At 40.9% G+C, this 22,593-nt stretch overlaps 1 long non-coding RNA gene across 1 annotated transcript in view; it reads right to left on the bottom strand.

The window, feature by feature from the left end:
• Positions 1 to 2,284: 2,284 nt before the first annotated feature.
• LOC149472017 (uncharacterized) overlaps positions 2,285 to 22,593 on the bottom strand; it is a 267,974-nt gene continuing 247,665 nt past the window's right edge. The window contains exon 4 of the long non-coding RNA XR_016306219.1: positions 2,285 to 2,516. This is a non-coding gene — a long non-coding RNA (uncharacterized LOC149472017). The remainder of the gene's footprint in view (positions 2,517 to 22,593) is intronic.

The raw sequence follows: 22,593 nt of genomic DNA, 5'->3' as shown, positions 1-22,593 counted from the left end.
GCAGAGGTCGCCAACTGTCTGCAGAGTCAATAGCTAAAGACCTCCAAACTTTGTATGGCCTTCAGATTAGCACAACAGCAGTGCGTAGAGAACTTTATGGAATGGGTTTCCATGGCCAAGCAGCTGCATCCAAGCCTTACATCACCAAGTGCAATGCAAAGTGTCGGATGCAGTGGTGTAAAACATGCTGCCACTGGACTCTAGAGCAGTGGAAATGTGTTCTCTGGACTGACGAATCACACTTCTCTGGCAATCCGATGGATGTGTCTGGGTTTGGCAGTTGCTAGGAGAACTGTACTTTCCTGACTGCATTGTGCCAAGTGTAAAGTTTGGTGGAGGGGGGATTATGGTGTGGGGTTGTTTTCCAGGGGTTCGGTTTGGCCCCTTAGTTCCAGTGAAGGGAACTCTTAAGGAGTCAGCATACCAAGACATTTTGGACAATTTCATGTTCCCAACTTTGTGGGAACAGTTTTGGGATGGCCCTTTCCTGTCCCAACATGACTGAACACCAGTGCACAAAGCAAGGTCCATAAAAACATGGATAAGGGAGTTTGGGGTGGAAGAACTTGACTGGCCTGCACCCGATAAAACACTTTTGGGATGAATTAGAATGGAGACTGTGAGCCAGGCCTTCTGGTCTTACATCAGTGTCTAACCTCACAAATGAGCTTCTGGGAAAATGGTCAAACGTTCCCATAGGCACACTCCCAAACCTTGTGGACAGCCTTGCCAGAAGAGTTGAAGCTGTTATAGCTGCAGAGGGTGGGCCAACTCAATATTGAACCCTGTGGACTAAGACTGGGATGCCATGTGCGTGTAAAGGCAGGCGTCCCAATACTTTTGGCATTACAGTGTGTGTGTGTATAAATATATATATATACATTTTTTTTTTCTTTAATAAAACACTGTGACGAGAGTAATATAATGTTACCATAGTAACATTGTACTACTCTGGGGAAGTGACCAGTATTTTTTTTTTTTTTTTACAAATTATGATTGCCTATAGTTGTGAATTTCACTGCTAAAGGCAAGCATTTAACTAAACGAAATTGATTCATTCAGTGTTTTTCGTTGTGGTTAGCTGTGATTGGCCATATCTAATTACATGACACAGATGGGCTGTGATTGGCCCAGTCCGTACCATGTGATACTGTGACAACACAATTGTATACAATGGATGGCATGAAAGGAAGCCATTCATTGTTTACAATTTTCATGTGACCTGCTGTGATTGGTCACAGTAGTTACATGGTACCATCAATGGGCCTGTACACAGATCGGCCATCAGCTCTGTCGGATGGACACAGCTGTTGACAGACCAACCAGCTGGCGTGTGCAAGGGTGTGGCATATGACATCCACCCGGATTGATAAAAGTCACGCTCGGGCATCATTTTGTTATTGGCTGGATAATCTGGCTTATTAAAAGTAGATAAATGCTCAGTAACTCATTGCAACTAGTAACCCCAGCATTCTGATTTCAGCTTACTAAGAGCCTGTTCACACTGCCTGCATGCTAAATGCTCTGTTTTAGTCTGCGGGTAACTGTTGGTTTTGGGATGCAGTGAGGCAAGGTAGGGTCGCAGTCAGGGGCGGACTGACAACTCATGGGGCCCCAGGGCAATAAGGGAACATGGGGCCCCTGTGTCCTTGCCCAAACTCAAAAAAGCCTATGAAAAAGGCACCAGGGGCATCTCATGGTGCCCCCTACTGACCCTGGGCCCTCGGGCAGTGCCCGAGTTTCCAAATGGTCAGTCCGCCCCTGGTCGCAGTGTGATACTTCCTTTAGCGCATCACAGAGTTTCCTTTTTTAGTTCAACTTTATTTGAAGTGCACAAATGATACTTCAATCATGTCTCTGCACAGCAGCGCTGTGACATGCAGTGCCTACCTGTGCGATTCAATAAAATGCAGCATGTCTACATTTTACAGCATCTCAATGCATCACTCCTCTCAGGTGTATTGCAGTGTGAACGGAGCACATGAAAAACAATTGCCCTAGTAGTGACTGGCATTCATCCAGTATAGAAAAACACCAGTCATTACACTATGTGTGAATGAGCCCTAAAGTCAGATCCAGTGAAAGTGAATTGAATCTTGGTTAGTTGTTATGCGTTACATTCTGCACTATCTTGTACAGGTTTTTAAATACTTTCCTAGCTTAGTAAAAATAAACTGAGTACAGTGCTAAGCTCTAACTTTTCTTTTCTTTTTACCTTTTTTCAAGATATTTCAACCCTTAGGCTCATTGAAAAGTTGTTGAGAAAGTTAAAACCAATCTCCAGTAACAGCTGTACCAATTTTATTATGTGTACTGTAGAAAGAATAGCAACATATTTTACACATTTCTTAAACATTTTGTTATCTGTAGCAAATACAATGTCCCCGAGAACAGTTCATTTAATGGCAAGTACGGCTGTGGCTATAATACATGCTGGAGCTATTTATTAAAAACAGGAGAAAAAAAATGAAAGAAAAGCAGAATTGTTGCTTGTAGTGACTCTTTGTTTCTTCTTCCTAAAGAAAAAAAATTAAACCTGATTGGTTAATGTGACAACTTCACTCTTGTTTTAGGGTTCTGCCCTCCAGTTTCTTATAAATAGTTTAGAAAAAAAAAATAAAACATTTTTATTTGCCTTCAGTACTTTATCTTCTGGAAACTGCCTCTAAGCCCAACATGGCATAACTATTTCCAGTATTCAAGCTGCTACAATAACAGGAGACACCAGGCCTGTGGAGTTGAGATTTATTCCATGTGCCAAGAACAATTGACCTTGGAGGACATAATAAGTAAACAGTGAATTTTCGGATATAAATTGTCTGCAGGGAAAATGGATGTATTTCCTTGTTTTATAATGTAATTCATTGTCTCCTTTGTCACAGGAAACTTAAACACAATGCACACGTACAGAGTTCACCATCACGTGACCATCACAATTTATATTTTACAGTCAGCTGAACTCTATTGTTTTCTCTCAGTAATGATGCGGTAGACATTTCCCAAACAAACACCTCATTTTGTGACAGTCACTCTGTCTAAATAGATAGAAACTAAAAATAAAAGTATAAACAAGGAAATATATATGATAAGAAGTTAAATGTATTATACTGAACCTGTATTTTGCTCATACTAAGCATGATCCTTAAAGTGTAAGTTCAACTTTAGGAAGATTTTTTAGAAATTCTCCTATGCAGTTCTACGTCTTATGACCCCCGGTTCACATACAGGTGAAACTCGAAAAATTAGAATATCGTGCAAAAGTTCATTTATTTCAGTAATGCAACTTAAAAGGTGAAACTAATATATGAGAAAGCAAGATAGTTCAAGCCGTGATTTGTCATAATTGTGATGATTATGGCTTACAGCTCATGAAAACCCCAAATCCACAATCTCAGAAAATTAGAATATTACATGCAATCAATAAAACAAGGATTGTACATAGAACAATATCAGACCTCTGAAAAGTATAAGCATGCATATGTACTCAGTACTTGGTTTGGGCCCCTTTTGCAGCAATTACTGCCTCAATGCGGCGTGGCATGGAAGCTATCAGCTTGTGACACTGCTGAGGTGTTATGGAAGACCAGGATGCTTCAATAGCGGCCTTCAGCTCTTCTGCATTGTTCGGTCTCATGTCTCTCATCTTTCACTTGGCAATGCCCCATAGATTCTCTATGGGGTTCAGGTCAGGCGAGTTTTTTTTTTCATACTTTACTATGACCAAAGTAGTACAATGTTACCATAGTAACATTGTACTACTTTGGGGAAGTGATCAGTATTTTTTTTTTTTACACAATTTGCTTATAGCAAAGAATTACTTTGCTATAAGCAAGCATTTACCTGAATGAAATCGATTCATTCAGGTTTTTTTTTTTTTTTTTTTGTGCTTAGCTGTGATTTGGCCACAGCTAATCACATGACATGTGCATGTGACCTGCTGTGACCATTCATAGCTAGGCACTAGTATACAATGGATGGCATGAATGAAGCCATCCATTGTATACAACTGTCATCTGACCTGCTGTGATTGGTCACAGCAGGTCACATGGTACCGGCAACGGGGGCCGGTACTCAGATCTGTCATCGGCCATGTCCAAGGTACACGGCCGGTGACAGATCGTGCTGCTGCGCGGCTTTGTATCCGCGCGAACTGCGCATGTGCGGGAGCACGCTAAATGGCGTGCACCCGGAAAGCTGATGCATTTTTGCCGCCACCAAACGGCTATAGGCCGGGCGGCTAATGGTTAAGTTATCAACACCCTGAAATCAGTTTGCAAAACGCTGTGCGATGTGCAGAATCGGACCGCATGTGTTTGAACACCCAAAGTGATCCGATTCTGATGCGAACTAAAAAAGGGTCGTGCACTTTTTTGGTGCAGATGCAGTGTGATTTGAGCCATACAAAATGTATGGCTCAAATTGCACTGCACAGAAATCACATGTGATTTGCACAGGAATGTGGTGCTGTTGCTGTGAGATTCACATGCAATGTGCCACACCGCATCAGTGTGAACCAGGACTAAAGCTGAGATCCAGGCCGATAATTGACACAAGTTAAGACAGATAAATACATGCTTACATATATTTTCTTAAATCCATGCAATGTAACTACCTAAATTTGACCTGGTATCAGCAAGGGGGATGCAGAAGCAAGTAACTAGCCAGGTATGCTGTAGTGCAAGAAACCATGCTGAAAGGAGGAGAGAGCAGAGCAATGAAGAGATGATCTCGTCAGCCTACTGCTTCTCCTTTCACTGTCCAGTCTCATGGTTGAGGTGGGGAGGAGAACTGTTAAAGTTAAACTGCAGATGAGAAAGATCAGTTCCCCTCCCCTGCTAGACAGGACTCTGCTATGAACATTTCAGGACTGGAAACACAAAAAGAGTACATTTCTGTTGAACAGTATAAAAATAAAAAATACATCCACTTTAACTCAATGCTCTATGACAGTAATGCATAACTTCTAAGGTTAATAAACGTAAAGTATTATATATATGGTCACAGAAGGCTTAGGTTAATCCATATCCAAGAACAAAAACAAGCAGTAATTAGGCAGCTGATTTACTGAAAACATTAGGCCTTGCAACTTTTCTTACTGCTCCCTAAACATAATCATATTTGTACTATATACAATTCCTTATTGATACATTACTGGAATCATTTGCATTGTGAGACAAATTCATTGGATTACATTCTATATGAAAAATTGGGGAAATGGTAATTAAATCAACTTGCTTGTTTTCTGACTTGGTTAGGAGAACCCAATGGCACAAGTTTGGTGAAGTGATACTAAACCCAGGACCCTGCATTCACTGTATCTGGTCTCCCACAGTACACAGAACATGGAAATGCAATTATTTTAGTAAATATAAACTGCTAAATACCTTTTCTCATCAGAAGTTAGATCAGTCTTGTGACTTCAGCTGAGCACTGGATAAAGCTTGTAGGAGAAGTTTTCTTTCTGCTCTAGGAGGATGCCGAACCCCTGACCACTGTCTGGACAGTGCTGATTGGCCCTGTGCTGATCACATGCACTCTCCCAAGAAAAAAAAAACTCTCTAGCAATACACACCAAACTGTGCATGTGCATAAGGGCTATGGGTTCAGTCTGTTTAATCAGCGTGGACATCTGAACAGGAGGAGGGGCAGATAAAACAAGATCAAACAGCATTTTTACATAATGCAGAGGGTTAACCCCTTAGGTTCCACAGTAAGTATAACAAGCATGCTTTACTGCATATACAGACTGATTTTACTGTTGGGGGTTTAGTAACACTTTAAGCTGGTGTGCTATGACAATCACTTTTGATGACTGCTACTGTTCATATCACAGTAATTAGACACTACATTGTACAATTATCTTAAACAATGCTCAGGTTATTTTAATCTTTATCAAATATGAGGAGCATGTATGGCTATATTAAAAACAATTGTCTCAATAGTCAAGTGGAAAATGTATGAAGTAGTCCTTAATGGCTCTGTAACGACAGTTTCTGGGCTACATTGTGATTGGACAGATGATAAAACTTTGTCCATCCACTAGCGTTTCCCATGAGATATCTGATACCAGAGCTGTCAACACCTTGGTGTGCACATATTTCAAAGAGACACCTTCATCAGAACCAAAAGCCCCAGTGTTGGCTCGGGTTGGTGGTGATGTCTCTCCTTCAGTCATGTGACAGTGCTTGGGCCTAGCAATTGGCTGCTATACCAAAGCACTATCATGTGAAAGAAGGGAACATGCTCCCCGCTACTTTGAGGCATTAGGTATTGTCACTGGCAGAGACGAAGGAAGGAGTGGCAGCAAATTGTTGGTAAAGTGAGTTTCCGTGGTTATGGGACCCCATTGCAAAGACACTGTTACTTCGTCCTGTATAGGCAAGGTGGTAGTGTCTCTTTAAGTTATCACGGCACCTTTTTAAAGTAATTTTGTTCTAACTCCACTTCATTTAACTTTATGCACAACAGAATAGTTTTGTATAAAGTAGTGAAGGGCTAACAGCTCTGCCAGGATACGTTTTGCCATCTGTGTACCTTTTGGAATATTATCAGTTAAGGAACTTCCCAAAATTTGAGGAATCTCCCTCTTAGACAACTGTCCCTGGAAAAGATGTCCCTTTTGGAAGATTTCTCATTACTTCTTGTTCTGGGGACAACTCTAAAAATTTGGATTTCTCTTCCTTTTCTGTCTTGGTGACAATGGGTACCAATAAAAATAAAGGTGTGAATCACCTCAGACAACAAAACCAACCTGAGAGAGGGTCTAACCCTTCCCCACTCTATAAATCTGCTGTATGAAAGCTAAAAAAACATGTTTTGTCCACAATTAAAGATATACTTTAGGTTCAGCTGTGCTTCATTGGAACTGGTATACAGATACCATTTTATGGTGGCCATAGATGTGGGATGACAATCAGAAGATGTTTACATAAAAATGAGTTATCATTGGGTAACTGGGCATTTATATGCTGTGAGCCAACACCCCTTGTGCTCCATTGGCAAGCATTCACAGTGGTAAAGCAATACTGGGTACACACAGGAAGTTATTTTTCGTTCAACCCAGCATGTTGAACGAAAAAAACATACAGACTGCCGTATTAACACATCTGATGTTAGTGTGATGATCTCCCCCTGAGTTATTGAGTACCAACCCCCCCTTCCCGCCAGGACACACTGATCAGTGCTGCAGCAACTGGCTGCCAGTGCTGATCAGATGCTGGTCGGATGCTATTTTTTCAGCACGCCCATTTGACAAAAGCCAGTAGAGAGCCGGGAGAACTGTACACACAGGCCAAAATGCAGCCAGTTCCTGTTGAACCGACTGTTTGTGGCTGATTTTTGGTCCGTGTATACCCAGTAAACCTGTATGGACATTTGTTGGATGAAAGGCTTAGGGTTCCAGTGTACTAGCTGAATACATTTTTCATATAATGCGAAATATTTTTATAAAAATCATAAAAAATTACTCCCTGTAATCAAAATACTGTTATTTATTTATATATATCAACCGAACATGTTTTTTAACAAATAGCGTAAATGCGTGTATATAATATTACAATACAAATATACTGTAATAATAAATACCACAATATAATATAAGCCTTCAATCAGGTGATAAAATTTTTCAATAGATGAAGAGGTTTAAAATGAATGTGGTGATGAAGGAGTTACATAAAATGTATACAAAAGAAACAACGTGAGCTGATGTGAAAACATTGCTCATCAGGGAAATACCAGCTGTTATGTGTATACAGTTACATGTTTCATCATGTCAGTTAAAAAAAACACCTGAACTTGCAGTTAGACATTTTGCATACAATCCAGTAACAACAAACTAAAGCAAACATGTCTGCTCATGACCTTATCGGTTTTCTTTTTAGTGAATCTGAGAATTTTATAGATATGTGCCATACGTAGTGTAACCTCCTCTTATGAACCACATCTTTCCATATACTGAAATAAAGATGATGATAAAAAACATTTACGGTACATGTTTTCTGTATTATACTATATATTTGTTGGAAGTAGCTGAAAGGCTAATTGACGAAAGTGTTGAGACTAAAATGCCTCTGAAACAACTAGTTCCTTAGTTCACATTAAAGAAGTAGGCGTTAGTCATAGGCGTTAGAAAGTGATTTTTTTTTTTCGGAAGGAAAACAAGGAAAACTATTTCTGTGGTGCTCCGCAAAAGCATGCCAAACAGTTTAGAACACATTTGCAGTGCACCTCCGCTGACTTGAATGGAGGCAATTGGCAAACTTTGCAAGCTTTACTGCTTGCCAAATGTTGCATGCAAGATCTAAATTAGCATGAAGAGTCAAAAAGCAACATAAACACTCTACACGTATTATATCATTGTAAACAACAGGCATTTGCCTTGCAAAGCATTTGGAAAGCTATATAAGCACACTCAAAAAAATCTTGCTCCTTAGAGGTCAAATTGCATTAGTATAACCAGACGTGAAATTGAAACATGATCTTTTAATTATATTTTATTTCCTATATTTTGCCATGAAATAAAGCAAGAAAATAAAACCCCAAAGAACAAAATGCATAAGGCACACTAACTCATTTGTTATCATTCACTAAAGCATACATTGTACAAGGATCGGAAGTCTGACAAGCATATTAAGACCATGAGGAAGTTTAGAAACCCTGCTCATGGGCAGCAGTGGGGTTTTGGCCAGGGGCAGACTGACCATTTGGAAACTCGGCACTGCCAGAGGGCTCAGGGTCAGTAGGGGGCCCCATGAGATGCCCCTGGTACCTTTTTCATAGGCTTTTTTGAGTTTGGGCAAGGACACAGGGGCCCCCTGATCCCCTATTGCCCGGGGGCCCCATGAGTTGTCAGTCCGCCCCTGGTTTTGGCAGAAACGTGCAATGTTTCTTTACATGGTGTAATCTTGCAGATTTTGCACTATGGGTTAAACCCCACTCTCTCTGCTAAGCTCCACTCACTCCTTCCAGCCAACTGGGAGGGGCGCATGTTGGGGACCTAAAGCTTTCTCATTCTTGATTACATCCCTGACAATGGACTACCCATATTTAGCCTTCAGAGTGCCTAAAGCCCAATGCAAAGATTCAATAAAAATTAATAATTTGTTTCCCTGCCATCCCCTCAACGTAGTGCTGTTATATTTCTTTTACATTTTACCCTGTACTTGCCTGTAAATCTTGCAGGTGGCACTGACGTGACATCTGCCATCTTCCTGGTATTTCATTTAGTGGCAGCCTGTGGGCGAAATATTGCAGGGCACATACAGTTGTGACCAAAATTATTCAACCCCCACTGAAATTGAGTGTTTTGGCCAGTTTGACATTGCTTTTGATCATTCAGTCATCTTGCTTACATTTACATTAAAGAGGCACTTGTAGGTCAGACAAATATAACATAACAGTTATAATGAAATAACCACAAATGTCTTTTCTGTGCTCACAGCATTATCAGTTTTATTCAACCCCCAAGTGACATTCAATCTTAGTACTTAGTACAGCATCCTTTTACAGTTATAACAGCTTTTAAACGTGAAGCATAGCTTGACACAAGTGTCTTGCAGCGATCTACGGGTATCTTCGCCCATTCTTCATGGGCAAAGGCCTCCAGTTCAGTCACATTCTTAGGCTTGCGCACTGCAACTGCTTTCTTTAAGTCCCACCAGAGGTTCTCAATCGGATTTAAGTCTGGTGACTGCGATGGCCACTCCAAAATGTTCCAGCCTTTCCTCTGCAACCATGCTCTAGTGGACTTGGAGGTATGCTTGGGATCATTGTCCTGTTGAAAGGTCCAACGTCTCCCAAGCCTCAGGTGTGTGACGGACTGCATCACGTTTCCATCCAATATCTCCTGGTACTGAAGAGAATTCATGGTACCTTGCACACGCTGAAGCTTCCCTGTACCTGCAGAAGCAAAACAGCCCCAAAGCATGATTGACCCTCCACCATGCTTCACAGTAGGCAAGGTGTTCTTTTCATCATAGGCCTTGTTCTTCCTCCTCCAAACATAGCGTTGATCCATGGGCCCAAACAGTTCTAATTTTGTTTCATCAGTCCACAGAACACTATCCCACAACTTTTGTGGTTTGTCCACATGGCTTTTGGCATACTGCAGTCGACTCTTCTTATTCTTTGGAGACAGCAAGGGGGTACGCCTGGGAGTTCTGGCACGGAGGCCTTCATTACGCAGTGTGCGTCTTATTGTCTGGGCTGAAACTTCTGTACCCACATCTGACAAATCTTTTCTCAGTTCCTCAGCAGTCACACGGGGACTTCTCTCCACTCTACGCTTCAGGTAGCGCACAGCAGTCGAAGTCAGCATCTTCTTTCTGCCACGACCAGGTAGCGTTTCAACAGTGCCCTTTGCCTTGAATTTGCGAATGATGCTTCCTAAGGTGTCTCTTGGTATGTTTAACATCTTTGCAATCTTCTTATAGCCATTGCCCTTCCTGTGAAGAGAAATCACCTCTTCTCTTGTCTTCCTGGACCATTCTCTTGCCTTCACCATGTTTGTAACCACACCAGTAAATGTCTAGAAGGAGCTGAGTATCACAGTCATTTTAAAGCTGCCTAATTGGTGCTTATTATGCTTGATTGCTGCTCGGTGACATCCACAGGTGTTTTCAATACCTGATGGAAAGCACCTGTATGAACCTCTGTTCTTCAGAGTGGTAGTCTTTAAGGGGTTGAATAATTGTGGCAATGAAGAAACCACATAAGAACCATTTACTACTGTATTACATAAACAATTGATGTCATTTTAGTTGCATTTGGGTAGTTACAACGTCCTTGTAGGATTTGATTCTGAATACAATTCCAAATGTACACTATAGTCCCTAAACCCCTTTACAGCATTGGGGGTTGAATAATTTTGGTCACAACTGTATATCACACAGCAGATGACTTGGGGTTAAGAAATGTAAAACCGTTTTTTCTATTTTTGAAAGCTGGAGCTTGGTCTTTATATAGGCATTCCTTTTATAATCAATGGACCAAAACACAATGCATATATAGCAGAAAACAAAGATTGCAACCTGATGATAGATAGATACATACAGTGGTTATAAAAAGTCTACACACCCGTTAAAATGTCAGGTTTCTGTGATGTAACAAAATGAGACAAAGATAAATCATTTCAGAACTTTTTCCACCTTTAATGTGACCTATAAACTGTACAGCTCAATTGAAAAACAAACTGAAATCTTTTGGGGGGGAGTAAATATAAAAAATTAAAATAATGTGGTTGCATAAGTGTGCACACCCTCTTATAACTGGGGATGTAGCTGTGTTCAGAATTAAGAAATTACATTCAAAATCATGTTAAATAGGAGTCAGTACACACCTGCATGTATTTAAAGTGCCTCTGATTAACCCCAAATAAAGTTCAGCTGTTCTAGTAGGTCTTTCCTGAAATTTTCATAGTCGCATCCTACAGCAAAAACCATGGTCCACAGAGAGCTTCCAAAGCATCAGAGAGATCTCATTGTTAAAAGGTATCAGTCAGCAGAAGGGTACAAAAGTATTTCCAAGGCATTAGATATACCATGGAAAACAGTGAAGACAGCCATAATCAAGTGATGAAAATATGGCGCAACAGTGCAAAGAATTGAACATCCCTCCAAAATTGATGAAAAGACGAGAAGAAAACTGGTCTGGGAGGCTGCCAAGTACTGGCTGTGTGGTACATGTGACAACAATCTCCCGTATTCTTCATATGCCTGGGGTATGGAGTAGAAAGGCAAGAGGGAAGCCTTTTCTTAGAAAGAAAAGCAGCCAAGCCCAGCTAAATTTTTCAAAAACACATCTGTAGTCTCCCAAAAGCATGTGGAAAAGTGTGTTATGGTCTGATGAAACCAAGGATGAACTTTTTGGCCATAATTCCAAAAGATATGTTTGGTGAAAAAACAACACTGCACATCACCAAAAGAACATCATACATAGATTTGCAATGCTTTTGCAAGGAAGAGTGGGCAAATATTGTCAAGTCAAGATGTGCCATGCTGATAGACTTATACCCAAAAAGACTGAGTGCTGTAATAAAATCAAAAGGTACTTCAACAAAGTATTAGTTTAAGGGTGTGCACACTTAGGCAACAATATTATTTAAATGTTTTATTTTAACTTCCCTCCACCTAAACGATTTCAGTTTGTTGTTCAACTGAGTTGTACAGTTAATAGGTTACATTAACTACCTGCCGACCGCAGATAGCCGAATGACGGCTGCACTGCAGCCGGCCAGTTCAGGGTGGACGTCATATGACGTCCTCCCAGAACGCGCTGTCCTGTGCGCCCCAGGGGGCGCGCACCCGGTGATCTCCGTGATCGCTGTGTCCTGCGGACACAGCTGATCACGTGATGTGGTAAAAGGCCAATCACAGCGGCCTTTTACCACGTGATCAGCGGTGTCCAATGACACGCTGATCAGAGGAAAATGCAAGTGCCGGTTCTCGGCTGCACTTTCCTCACGCTGTCAGATCGTGAGGAAAGTACTGCCGAGAACTGGCAGTTGTCAGAGCGGGGATCGGCACCGATCATCAGGGCACTGATGATCAGTGCCCTGATGATCGGTGCCCAGCAGTGCCACCCGCAAGCTCCGCCCACCTGTGTCCAGCAGTGCGCCCACTAGCTCCGCCCACCTGTGCCCAGCAGATAACCCGCCTGTGCCCAGCAGTGCACCCACCTGTGCCCAGCAGTGCACCCACCTGTGCCACTCTGCAGTGTCACCCACCTGTGCCCAGCAGTGCCACCCACCTGTGCCCACCCACCTGTGCCCACCCACCAGTGCCACCCACCAGTGCTGCCAGTCAGTGCCACCAGTCAGTGCCCAGGGGTTGTGCCAGTCAGTGCCGCCAGTCAGTGCCCAGAAGTGATGCCAGTCAGTGCCGTCTATCAGTACCCATCATCAGTGTCGCCTATCAGTGCCGCCTATCAGTGCTGCATATTAGTGCCGCCTATCCGTGACACCTCATTAGTGCTGTCTATCAGTGCCGCCTATCCGTGCCACCTCATTAGTACTGCCTATCAGTGCCCTTTAGTGCTGCCTATCAGTGCCCATCAGTGCCGCCTATCAGTGCCCATCAGTGCTGCCTCATCAACGCACATCAGTGAAGGAGAAAAATTACCTGTTTGAAAAATTTTATAATAGAAACAAAGAAACTTTTTTTTTTTTTTAATTTTTTGCACGTTTTGTATTTATAGCGCAAAAAGTAAAGCGCCCAGTGGCGATTAAATACCACCAAAAGAAAGCTCTATTTGTGAGAAAAAAATGATCAAAATTTCATATGGGTACAATGTTGCATGACCGCGCAATTGTCAATCAAAGTGCGGCAGCGCTGAAAGCTGAAAATTGGCCTGGTAAATAAGGGGTATAAGTGCCTGGTAGGCAAGTGGTTAAATGTGGAAAAAGTTCTGAAATGATTTATCTTTGTCTAATTTTTTTTACATAACAGAAACCTGACATTTTAACAGGGGTGTGTATATCCACGATAGATAGATAGATAGATAGATAGATAGATAGATAGATAGATAGATAGATAGATAGATAGATATTTGTCCATGGTTATCATGCTAAACATTGGTGTAATTACAGCCACAGTAGTCAAGGCAGCTGCTATAGGGCCCAGATTTGGGAGGGGTCCCTAGGAGAGAGGTGGTTAAGCCAACCTAAACATAGAACATCAGTGTGCATGAAAAGATAACAAAAATCCCTGCGCTCAGGGTTTGTCAGAAATCTTCCTGCTTTCCTCCATCTAAGTAGATTTCTTGCCTTCAGAGCTTCTGGCCATCCTGGCCATCACTGTCTTTCTGAGGCTAAAAAAAATCCAAAAGTGTCTCAGCTAAAAACTTGTAAAACGTAAAATGTTTGTATTAGGGCTATAGACCTTTATTAACCCCTTCACGCCTAAGGCTAAAACAAATCGCAACGAAACACACATCTAACTGTGAGAATATCACATATTAGTAATATAGAGAAAACCAGACACATTCCGCTATAGGAGGTAGGGGTTCCAAGGATTGCTCTATCCATAACAATTAGAAAAGTGAAGATATATTTTTAACTACTTTTTTTTTGTCTACTAACTAAACCAGCATTTACTGGCTGGAGTGGTGGAAGAGTTTATAGTCTGGTCTCCAATAATGTACTGTACAACTCTTCTAGTACTAATCCTAGATTTATGCATACATTATGCCCATAGATAGATAGACAGATAGCCTTGACAAAGGAGAACCAATGACTGTAAGAGCCTTTCTTGACAGATTTGGGGACTGTTTGATGGCCTCAGTTGGACATAAGTTTGAGATGCTTCTAAGGTCATTTAGAATTCATTGACAGGTGCATTTCAGTGACAGTTAACCTTCTTTTGACTGGCATTTGACCTGCTTAAGTGGGTTTTGTACTCCATACGTGTCTGCCAATGCAAAACTAATGTGCAGCACACAAAAGTCTGTGAACACAAACCCTACGTTCTAATCAGAAACAGAGCTCGGCTAAGGCCATGGGTTGCTGTCTACCAGTCGTGCCAGACATCTAAACTTTTCTTTTTTGATCTGTAAAAAAGCCAGTCTTTAAACATAATAAAATACATTAAACATGCAATTATGTGGATTTCTTATAAGTAAGACTTATAATAAAGTATTTTTCTCTTTTTACTGAGCTATGTGTTTCATCATGTTACTGTTGTTCATAATCTGTAAAATTTCACAACATTCAGTTTGGCAATACATAAATATGGCTTCTTTGTTTTCACTGCAGTGTTTGGCAACAGTCGTGTTAAGGTGCATTTGCTGGCTGGAAGGGAGCCAAGCTGAATTATTGCTAAAACACAGAACCCAGGGATATCTTTATAGCCTTAGTCTGCTGGTATATGTTTAATAAATAAGCCATTGGATTTCATTTCTCATTTTCAAGGTTATTTTATATTCTAACAAACACCATAAAGATATACTTCAGCAGATAGTCACTAAACCTCTCTAGTGTGAAAGATTATAAGACATTTTAAAATTGGGGCCTGTAATTTCCCCAAGATAAGAGTGTTGAAGGGTTTCTACAGAGGCCACAAAAATGATTACACAAAGGATACACAAGTACAAGCTGCTCTGCTTTGCTGGGGAAAGAAGATCCCTCAGCAGTTGGAACATTTGTAAACATCTGAGAATTATAAATATATTTAATGATTGGTTACTGGTACTTCCTCTCTTTAAAAATGTTGCTGAAACTATACCACAAAATGCTCTTACAGCCCTCATGCTGGGGTGCGGAGAAATAATTTTTTGGCTGTACATTGTCACATCTGCCCTTTGTTGTCCGTATGTTGTCATAATTGTATGTTAGTTGTCTGTATATTTTTACGATTGCTAATATATTTTCACAATTGTCAGTTTGTTGCCCCCATATAATCAAGATTGCCTGTTTGTTGTCTACACATAATAACAATTGCTTGTTTGTTGCCCACATATTGTCATATCTGTGCATTTGTTACCTGCATATTGTCACAGTTAGCTGTTAGACTGCCTATGCTAAATGAATAACACAAAAAACAGCGCAAAAATTAAATAAAAAATAATCACAAATAAATAAATGTCCGTGCAGAAAAATATATATATAATATTTCAAACAAAAGTCCTTATTCCCAATTCCCAAAAGGATTTTCAAGAAAATATTCCAAAATGTGCTTCCACCTAATCGCCACGTGACAAATAATATTGACCGCACTCACCAGATGGAGGTGAAAAATAAGCCTCATAGGATATAAGGGATCCTATAGCCCCTCCAAAGGAACTCAAATCTCCTTCTTCACCCTGCTTAGATACAGCAATCGACTCCACTCTACTTCTCCATGGAATCCTCAATAGTGTGCAAGGAAAGAAAGGCTACATAGTGTAATACTGCCACTCAATACCATATAAATCCATAGAATAAGGACACTCACATGTTTCAATAAAATAACAGGCCTTGTTTAATAGCCTCAAAGGCTTCAAGAAAACCAGTTTCCAAATTGTAAATATAGGGATCTCACGCTTTAAGAATCACTGTAGAGGATGACCAGCTTCCCACCTCTAAGATGGCCGCTTGAACCGCAAAAGTCGTTGTGCGTTCCAAATACCGGAAGTGACGTTGGTCAAGATGACGGCGGACCGGAAGTGCGTCAACGTGTTTCGCCCCACCCACAGGGCATTGTTTTTTGTTTGTTTGCCTATGCTAAATATTGCCCATTTGCTGCCTGCATATGTCCCAGTAGACTTTTTCCTTTCTGTTGTATACAGTTGGCCATTTGGGATTTACGGCCCATGTATTGTCTGGATTGCCTTTTTTTTTTTGCTTATGTATTGTGTGGTCACCCCTGTTTAGAAGACCCTATTACTGTAATTTAGTTCCATTTGGGCCTGTCACTAACAGAGTATGGCACTTTAGTCCTCATATTTTACCACAGTAAACTACGTGCACTGCTATTATTATTATCCTTGAATTTTAAGTTATTTAGCATGCCGTTATTATCCCCATACTACAAGCCCCGCTATTAAATTCTTAGATGTTATTCAGTTTTTGCAGACATAATTATATATAAATCAGTTTGACCATTATTAACCCCTTCACACCTAAGGCTAAAACAAATCGTAACACTTAGGCACAATTTTGTAACTTTGACATGTGTTAGCAAAACTGTAGATATCATCACAACTACTTTGTGCATCCAGGTGGATTATACCTTGTTTTTTTTCAGGACAAATTGGGCTTTCATAAGGTGGTAAATGGTAAGGGATAACTCCTGATTTTTTTTATTACCAAAGGAAAACTGGCTCAAAATAGTAAAAAACATTTACTATTTTACCCTTTTTTAAATTTAGCTGTTTATTTCTTGCTACTACCATAACCTACCACCAAAGAACAACCCAAAATAATTTATCCTGCTCCTGACGATCGCAACTATACCACATGTGTGTATGTTAGTTGCTGTTTGTACCTGTAATACAGCCCAGAAACCATAGAGCACAATTTGCTTTTTTTTTATTCTGCCACTAACTGACACTGATACTAATTTAAAAATTAAAACAAAAAAAACCTGACCTCCCCCCCCCCCCAAAAAAACCCTGACCTTTGACCTTGAGCAAAACACTATCCTTGGCACAGACCTAGATCAAATCTTGATCTAGGTATTTTTGTTTGTTTATTAATTTTATTTATTTATTTTTTACACACACTTTTTTTTCTCTCTGAAAGGACAGAGAGATACAATGTATCTCTCTCCTCCATTCAGAGAGAGAAAACAAGGGGGGTGGGCTTCACAGTGACTGCTTACTGTGACAGCCAGTCAGAGGCTATCACAGCGATCAGGTGACCTGGAATTGGGAGTTCTGGGTCCCAATCGTTAGAATGGGACCCAGGGCTCTCAGTGACACTCCGGAAAGACAGGTATGCAAATTAGCGGCCTCATGGAAAAAAAGCTAAGTTCTGTGAGGCCAGTAATTTGCGTTTGGTTGGATCAAGGTGTTAATATTCAGTTACTTTCATGCTAACTATTGAAAATAATGTTAGAGGGGTGGGGGCGTGTTTTAATATAATCTGCTTAGGTGTCAATCGCGCTAATTATACCATTGCCTTCTCTGCCTCTGTTATTTATTGGTGGACAGACGCATTCATACTATTTCTTTACTTTAAAATAGTTCCAGCAGGGTGGTGAGGAGATCAGAGGATAACTTTTAGAATCATCCCTGTGACAAAATCTTACCTTTCCTTATTATAAGAATACCCTTATAGAAAATGTATGCCTACTTATATGTATAAATTTGCCTTTGTGGCACATTGCTCACTACTTAATACAGAAACTTAAGACTGGAAGGAATTTAGTTAATAACTATGTATTTTTGTCCATTTTGTATGCTGAAAGGAGAAGTGTCCACTGGAAGCCTCCAAATGTATATTATTGGCATTCATAGCAGGGATTTCATTACTGGGAATTTCCTGCAGTGCTAAGCTATATGCCTTACCAGCTCCATCCTGGGTCTTTGGAGCACATCCAAAATCTGAGAACTGAATGTGGTTTAAATGACTGTATCCTCTGCTGTTACTCCAATGGTTCAGTTACTTAGATATGTTATACTAAGGTATTATAACATGTGTTGGGGGTAATGTAAACAGATTCTTTAAAAAATACATGTTTTATGTGGTCATTGATAGAAGAGAATGTAGTCCATTATGATAGTTATCACTACATAAGGCATTTCAAACATGCAAAGGAGAAATTGTCATTATATAGCTATTATGAGCAGCTCCCAAGAGAAACAGTGTAAGGAGATGACCTTTGCATTATATTTCTGCCATATTCCATCATGTTCTGCAGTGCACTTAAAAGGCTACAGTCCAGCATGCTGGAAAATCTTAGTGAACAGTATAAATAAACTATGGGGTTGATTTACTAAAACTGGAGAGTGCAAAACTGGTGCAGCTCTGCATAAAAACCAATCAGCTTCCAGTTTTTTTTTGTCAAAGCTTAATTGAACAAGCTGGAGTTAGAATCTGATTGGCTACCATGCACAGCTGCACCAGATTTTGCACTCTCCTGTTTTAGTAAATCAACTCCTTTGCTTTCATTTGTTGCATGCGTCCAGATTAAAATTCACAGGAAAATCTTAACAATGCTTTTGGGTCAAAATAGATACGAAGTTGTCATTTAGACATGCTTAACTATATCAGATATTTTCAACTATAGTCAAATAAAGCAGAACTATATTTACATTTATGTTAAAAATTTATATATTTTAAAAAATTATACCTGTGTATATTATACAGGATGTCAGGCATGCATCCTGGACAGGATATATGTGTCCCTGTTACTTGGCTTGCGGACCCTTTAAGGACAAACTAAATGCAGTTCAGAGTACTGCAGGGTGAGGGGTTCCAGTTGGAAATGGCTAAACTGACTTGCAGTATTCCCAGGATTGGTAAGTCTGTACATAGGATCTTGGAGAGCCTCCAACCCTGATTTCAGGGACTTTGGTCCCAAAAGAGTTAACCTACCTGCAGGGAGGGCCTGAAAAGGAACAGTACTTGTGGTGGAGTGGAGCAGTTCGCAGCTGTGGGAAAGTGTGGACTATTGGGTGACCAGGACATTGTTTGCTGAGCTTGAGTGGCCTTTATGGTACCCTGAAGAAGACAGGAACCCTAAACCCTGATGTAGGACTGGTATACTGGGATGAGCCATTGTGTTGTTTTAATTATACCAGAATAAAGGACTGTTTGCCATTACAGTGCTGAAGAAAAATGTTTTGTTTGCTTGTTTTTGAGAGACAAATAAAGACTGTTTATTTGACTGGCTGGTGACCCCTATTCCCCCTCATGATTGTGCTGCTATTTCTTCACTATCCAATCAGAGGTAGGCGGCATATTCTTTTCTTAGCTGCATGGAAGAAACCTGGCTATGGTGGACCTGACCAAGCTGTTCAGCAGGTAACAGTGAATCTCAGAAGTGGCTTCTCAGAATTATAAATTTCCCAACAGGTAAAACAGGTCATATGGATTTCCAATGTGTTCATTATTTAGCAGTTTGTTTGTACTTCTGCTATAAGCCTGACATTACACAGACAAATCACAAAGAAAAGGGTGACAATCATAAGGTGACTTAGAACGTTTTTAAATAACTAAGGTAAATCTCCTAGTGATAATAAATACTTGTCAAAAAGAAGTATCTACCATTACTTTTATAATTAACACTCTAATGGCTGAATTGCCACAAGCAATGTTCAAATTGTAGAGATATCTTGAAAATACTATGGCATGTACAGATGGAGCAGGGGCGGACCGACAACTCATGGGGCCCCTGGGCAATAGGGGATCATGGGGCCCCTGTGTCCTTGCCCAAACACAAAAAAGCCTATGAAAAAGGTACCAGGGGCATCTCATGGGGCCCCCTACTGACTCCGGGCCCTCGGGCAGTGCCCGAGTTTCCAAATGGTCAGTCCACCCCTGAGATGGAGTATATCATTTTATTTTCACACCCAAAGGTAACTGTTGCCATGTTGCCCAATGTGACTGCTATGGAGCCCGGAATCAACTGGGGACCCAATATACTATGAAATATGTATTAAATTGCTATATATTTTTAAAAATTACACAATGAAAATAAGTATCCGTGAATCATTAGCTACTGATTTAGTTATGATACACACATGTGCTGAAAGGAAATTCTCAGCACTCATTTCAAGAAACACTTGGTGAATTTGTGATACAGTAACCATGATACTTAATGCACAATAATTGATCTGAGTTCAATAGCTTAGTACAGTTGTAAGCTTGCTGAAGAGCTTGAACCCCTTTGCATTATAACCTATTAAATTAATAACTGGTATGGTCAGTGAGATGAGTCTTTCCTTCTGGTACAGATATGTATATAGTACTATAATAATACATCTCTGGATAGTGTGATGGAAGGAAACCCTGAGAGACCTTATAATGATTTCTATATAGAACCCAATGAATTATAGCTGTGCCATTGCTTCCGCAGTGTAATCATGAGAGAGTTAAAGCGGAGCTCCACTCAAAAGGCGGAGCTCCACTCAAAAGGGGAAGTTCCACTTTAAGGACTGGTCCTCGCTCCCCATTAAGAATTGGCACCTTTGGGGACCGGGGGGGGGGGGGGGGAGCGGGTACCCGAAATTGACAGGTATCCGCTCCAACTTAAACTGCGATCGCCTAGGCAATCCTGCCTAGTTGTCCTCCCCCCTCCCTCCCCGTAGTCTTGTGGGACACGTGACAGGTCTCAGAAGACTACAGGACCATTCAGAAAGTGCAGCTCTACTTGCGCATGCGCAGCGGGCACCAGAGCTGTGAAGCCACAAGCTGTCACAGCCGGGTGCCCACACTGCAGATGCAGGGTGGCTGGTGAAACAGGCTGCAGGGAGGGCACCTCAGGACCAAGGGACAGGTGAGTGGCTGCTTTTTAAAAGCCAGCAGCTACAGTTTTTGTATCTGCTAAGTTTTATTTTTTGTATATTTTTGCTGGAACACTGCTTCAATATAAATAAAATAAGGCATATAACAAGCTTTTACCTAGAAAACAAAGCTCAGTCAGAGGAGACCTCCGAATAAACCACAGAATTTAATGACACAAATATAAAAGGAATAGTTATTTACTATTGCCTGTTTTTGTTTTGGATGCAATATTTGAAAGAAAAAGTAATATTCCATACTGACTTCAGTCAACAACATTGTGCCAATGAGTTTTACAGTCATTACTTACCATGTACTCTGATTGTGCTCTAAATCCCCAACATCTATTGATTAAAGGAAGTTGCTTTTATCTGTGTGAAACTAAAGCTGGCCATAAATGGATCGAAAATTAATTACGATCCATATATTGACGTTCCCGTTCATAAGATGAGCTTTTTGGTATATTTTTGTTCAGTGCATGCAGCCAATCATGTGTAACAATGATCAGTGTATTCTGTCAGCAGGGAGTGGGAGTCATGCTGTCATAATACAATAACACAGTGGGGAGGATTTATCATGTGAGGGGACCTGAGAGCTTGCACTGGGGATCAGTATTTCAATTGCTGGATACAGCAAGTGAATGTCACCATTAGCAGACCCCTGACCATCAGGAGAGGACCAGTGGCTACCACTGTGGGGAAAAACCTTGTGCTAGCTAGCCTGAAAAAGCTTGGAGTTCAGAAAGTGCTTATTGTGGTGAGAGGTCTCTTGGCCTATGACTTTTTTTCTTGTGTCCATGAAATAGTTCTGCCCCAGTGGGTTGCCTTAACTTCCCTTTATTTGGGAACGATCCAGTGCCCCTTTGGATTATGAAGACTGTACTGGAGAGATCACTCCCACCCCTTGTAAGGAAGATACACGGGACTGTCTCAGGAGGAGATCACAACAACATCTATCACTGTCTGACTTGAAATGGACTTTTACTGAATCAGAGCATGTGCTAGGAGACCCAGAAGAGGGTGCCCTGAATTTGATGAGAGACTAACATCAAACAAGTTAATCTGTTGTCTGCTGGGAACTGTTGTGCTTCCTTCAAGTACCCCAACTTTACTGACCATCTGTTCGTCATTCACTGGCCATTGTGACAAAGCGGAGACAATTATAGCAAGCTGGGACTGTCTTTTATTACTGTTGTTAGGGAAATGCAGTTCAGTTCTGTTAATTACTGGTATTCAGAGTACTGCAGATGTTTAACTATATCTCTTGAAGTAACATTTATCTATTACAGGAACTGATATAACACTGTCAATTTATGCAGCTCTATACATATATATACATCAGTTTTTTCCCTCAAGGAGCTCAAGGGCTCAAGGCCCTGGAACAGTGCAGGGCTGCAGGCTGGGGAAAATTCCTGCTGGCATTGGATCAGGTCAAGGCTTTTGATTGGGTCAATCATGAGTACCTATGGCTGCTTCTTGGCAAGTATGGCCTGGAGGGGGGCTTTATCAATTGGCTAAAGACTTTATACAGAGGGGCTGAAAATGGTTGGATTGGACAGCCCTTTGAGGTTGGCCTAGGTGTGCGTCCGGGGTGTCCTTTGAGTCCTCTGCTATACGCGTTCGCAATCGATCCCTTCAGGTTAGAGAGCAGACCGTTGTGTGGAGTTTCTTTGGGCA

Source organism: Staurois parvus, unplaced genomic scaffold, assembly GCF_062004578.1.
Source record: "Staurois parvus isolate SC_StPar_1 unplaced genomic scaffold, SC_StPar_1.0 ptg000025l, whole genome shotgun sequence".
Lineage (NCBI taxonomy): Eukaryota > Metazoa > Chordata > Amphibia > Anura > Ranidae > Staurois > Staurois parvus.
This window is presented reverse-complemented; position numbering and strand designations above follow the sequence as displayed.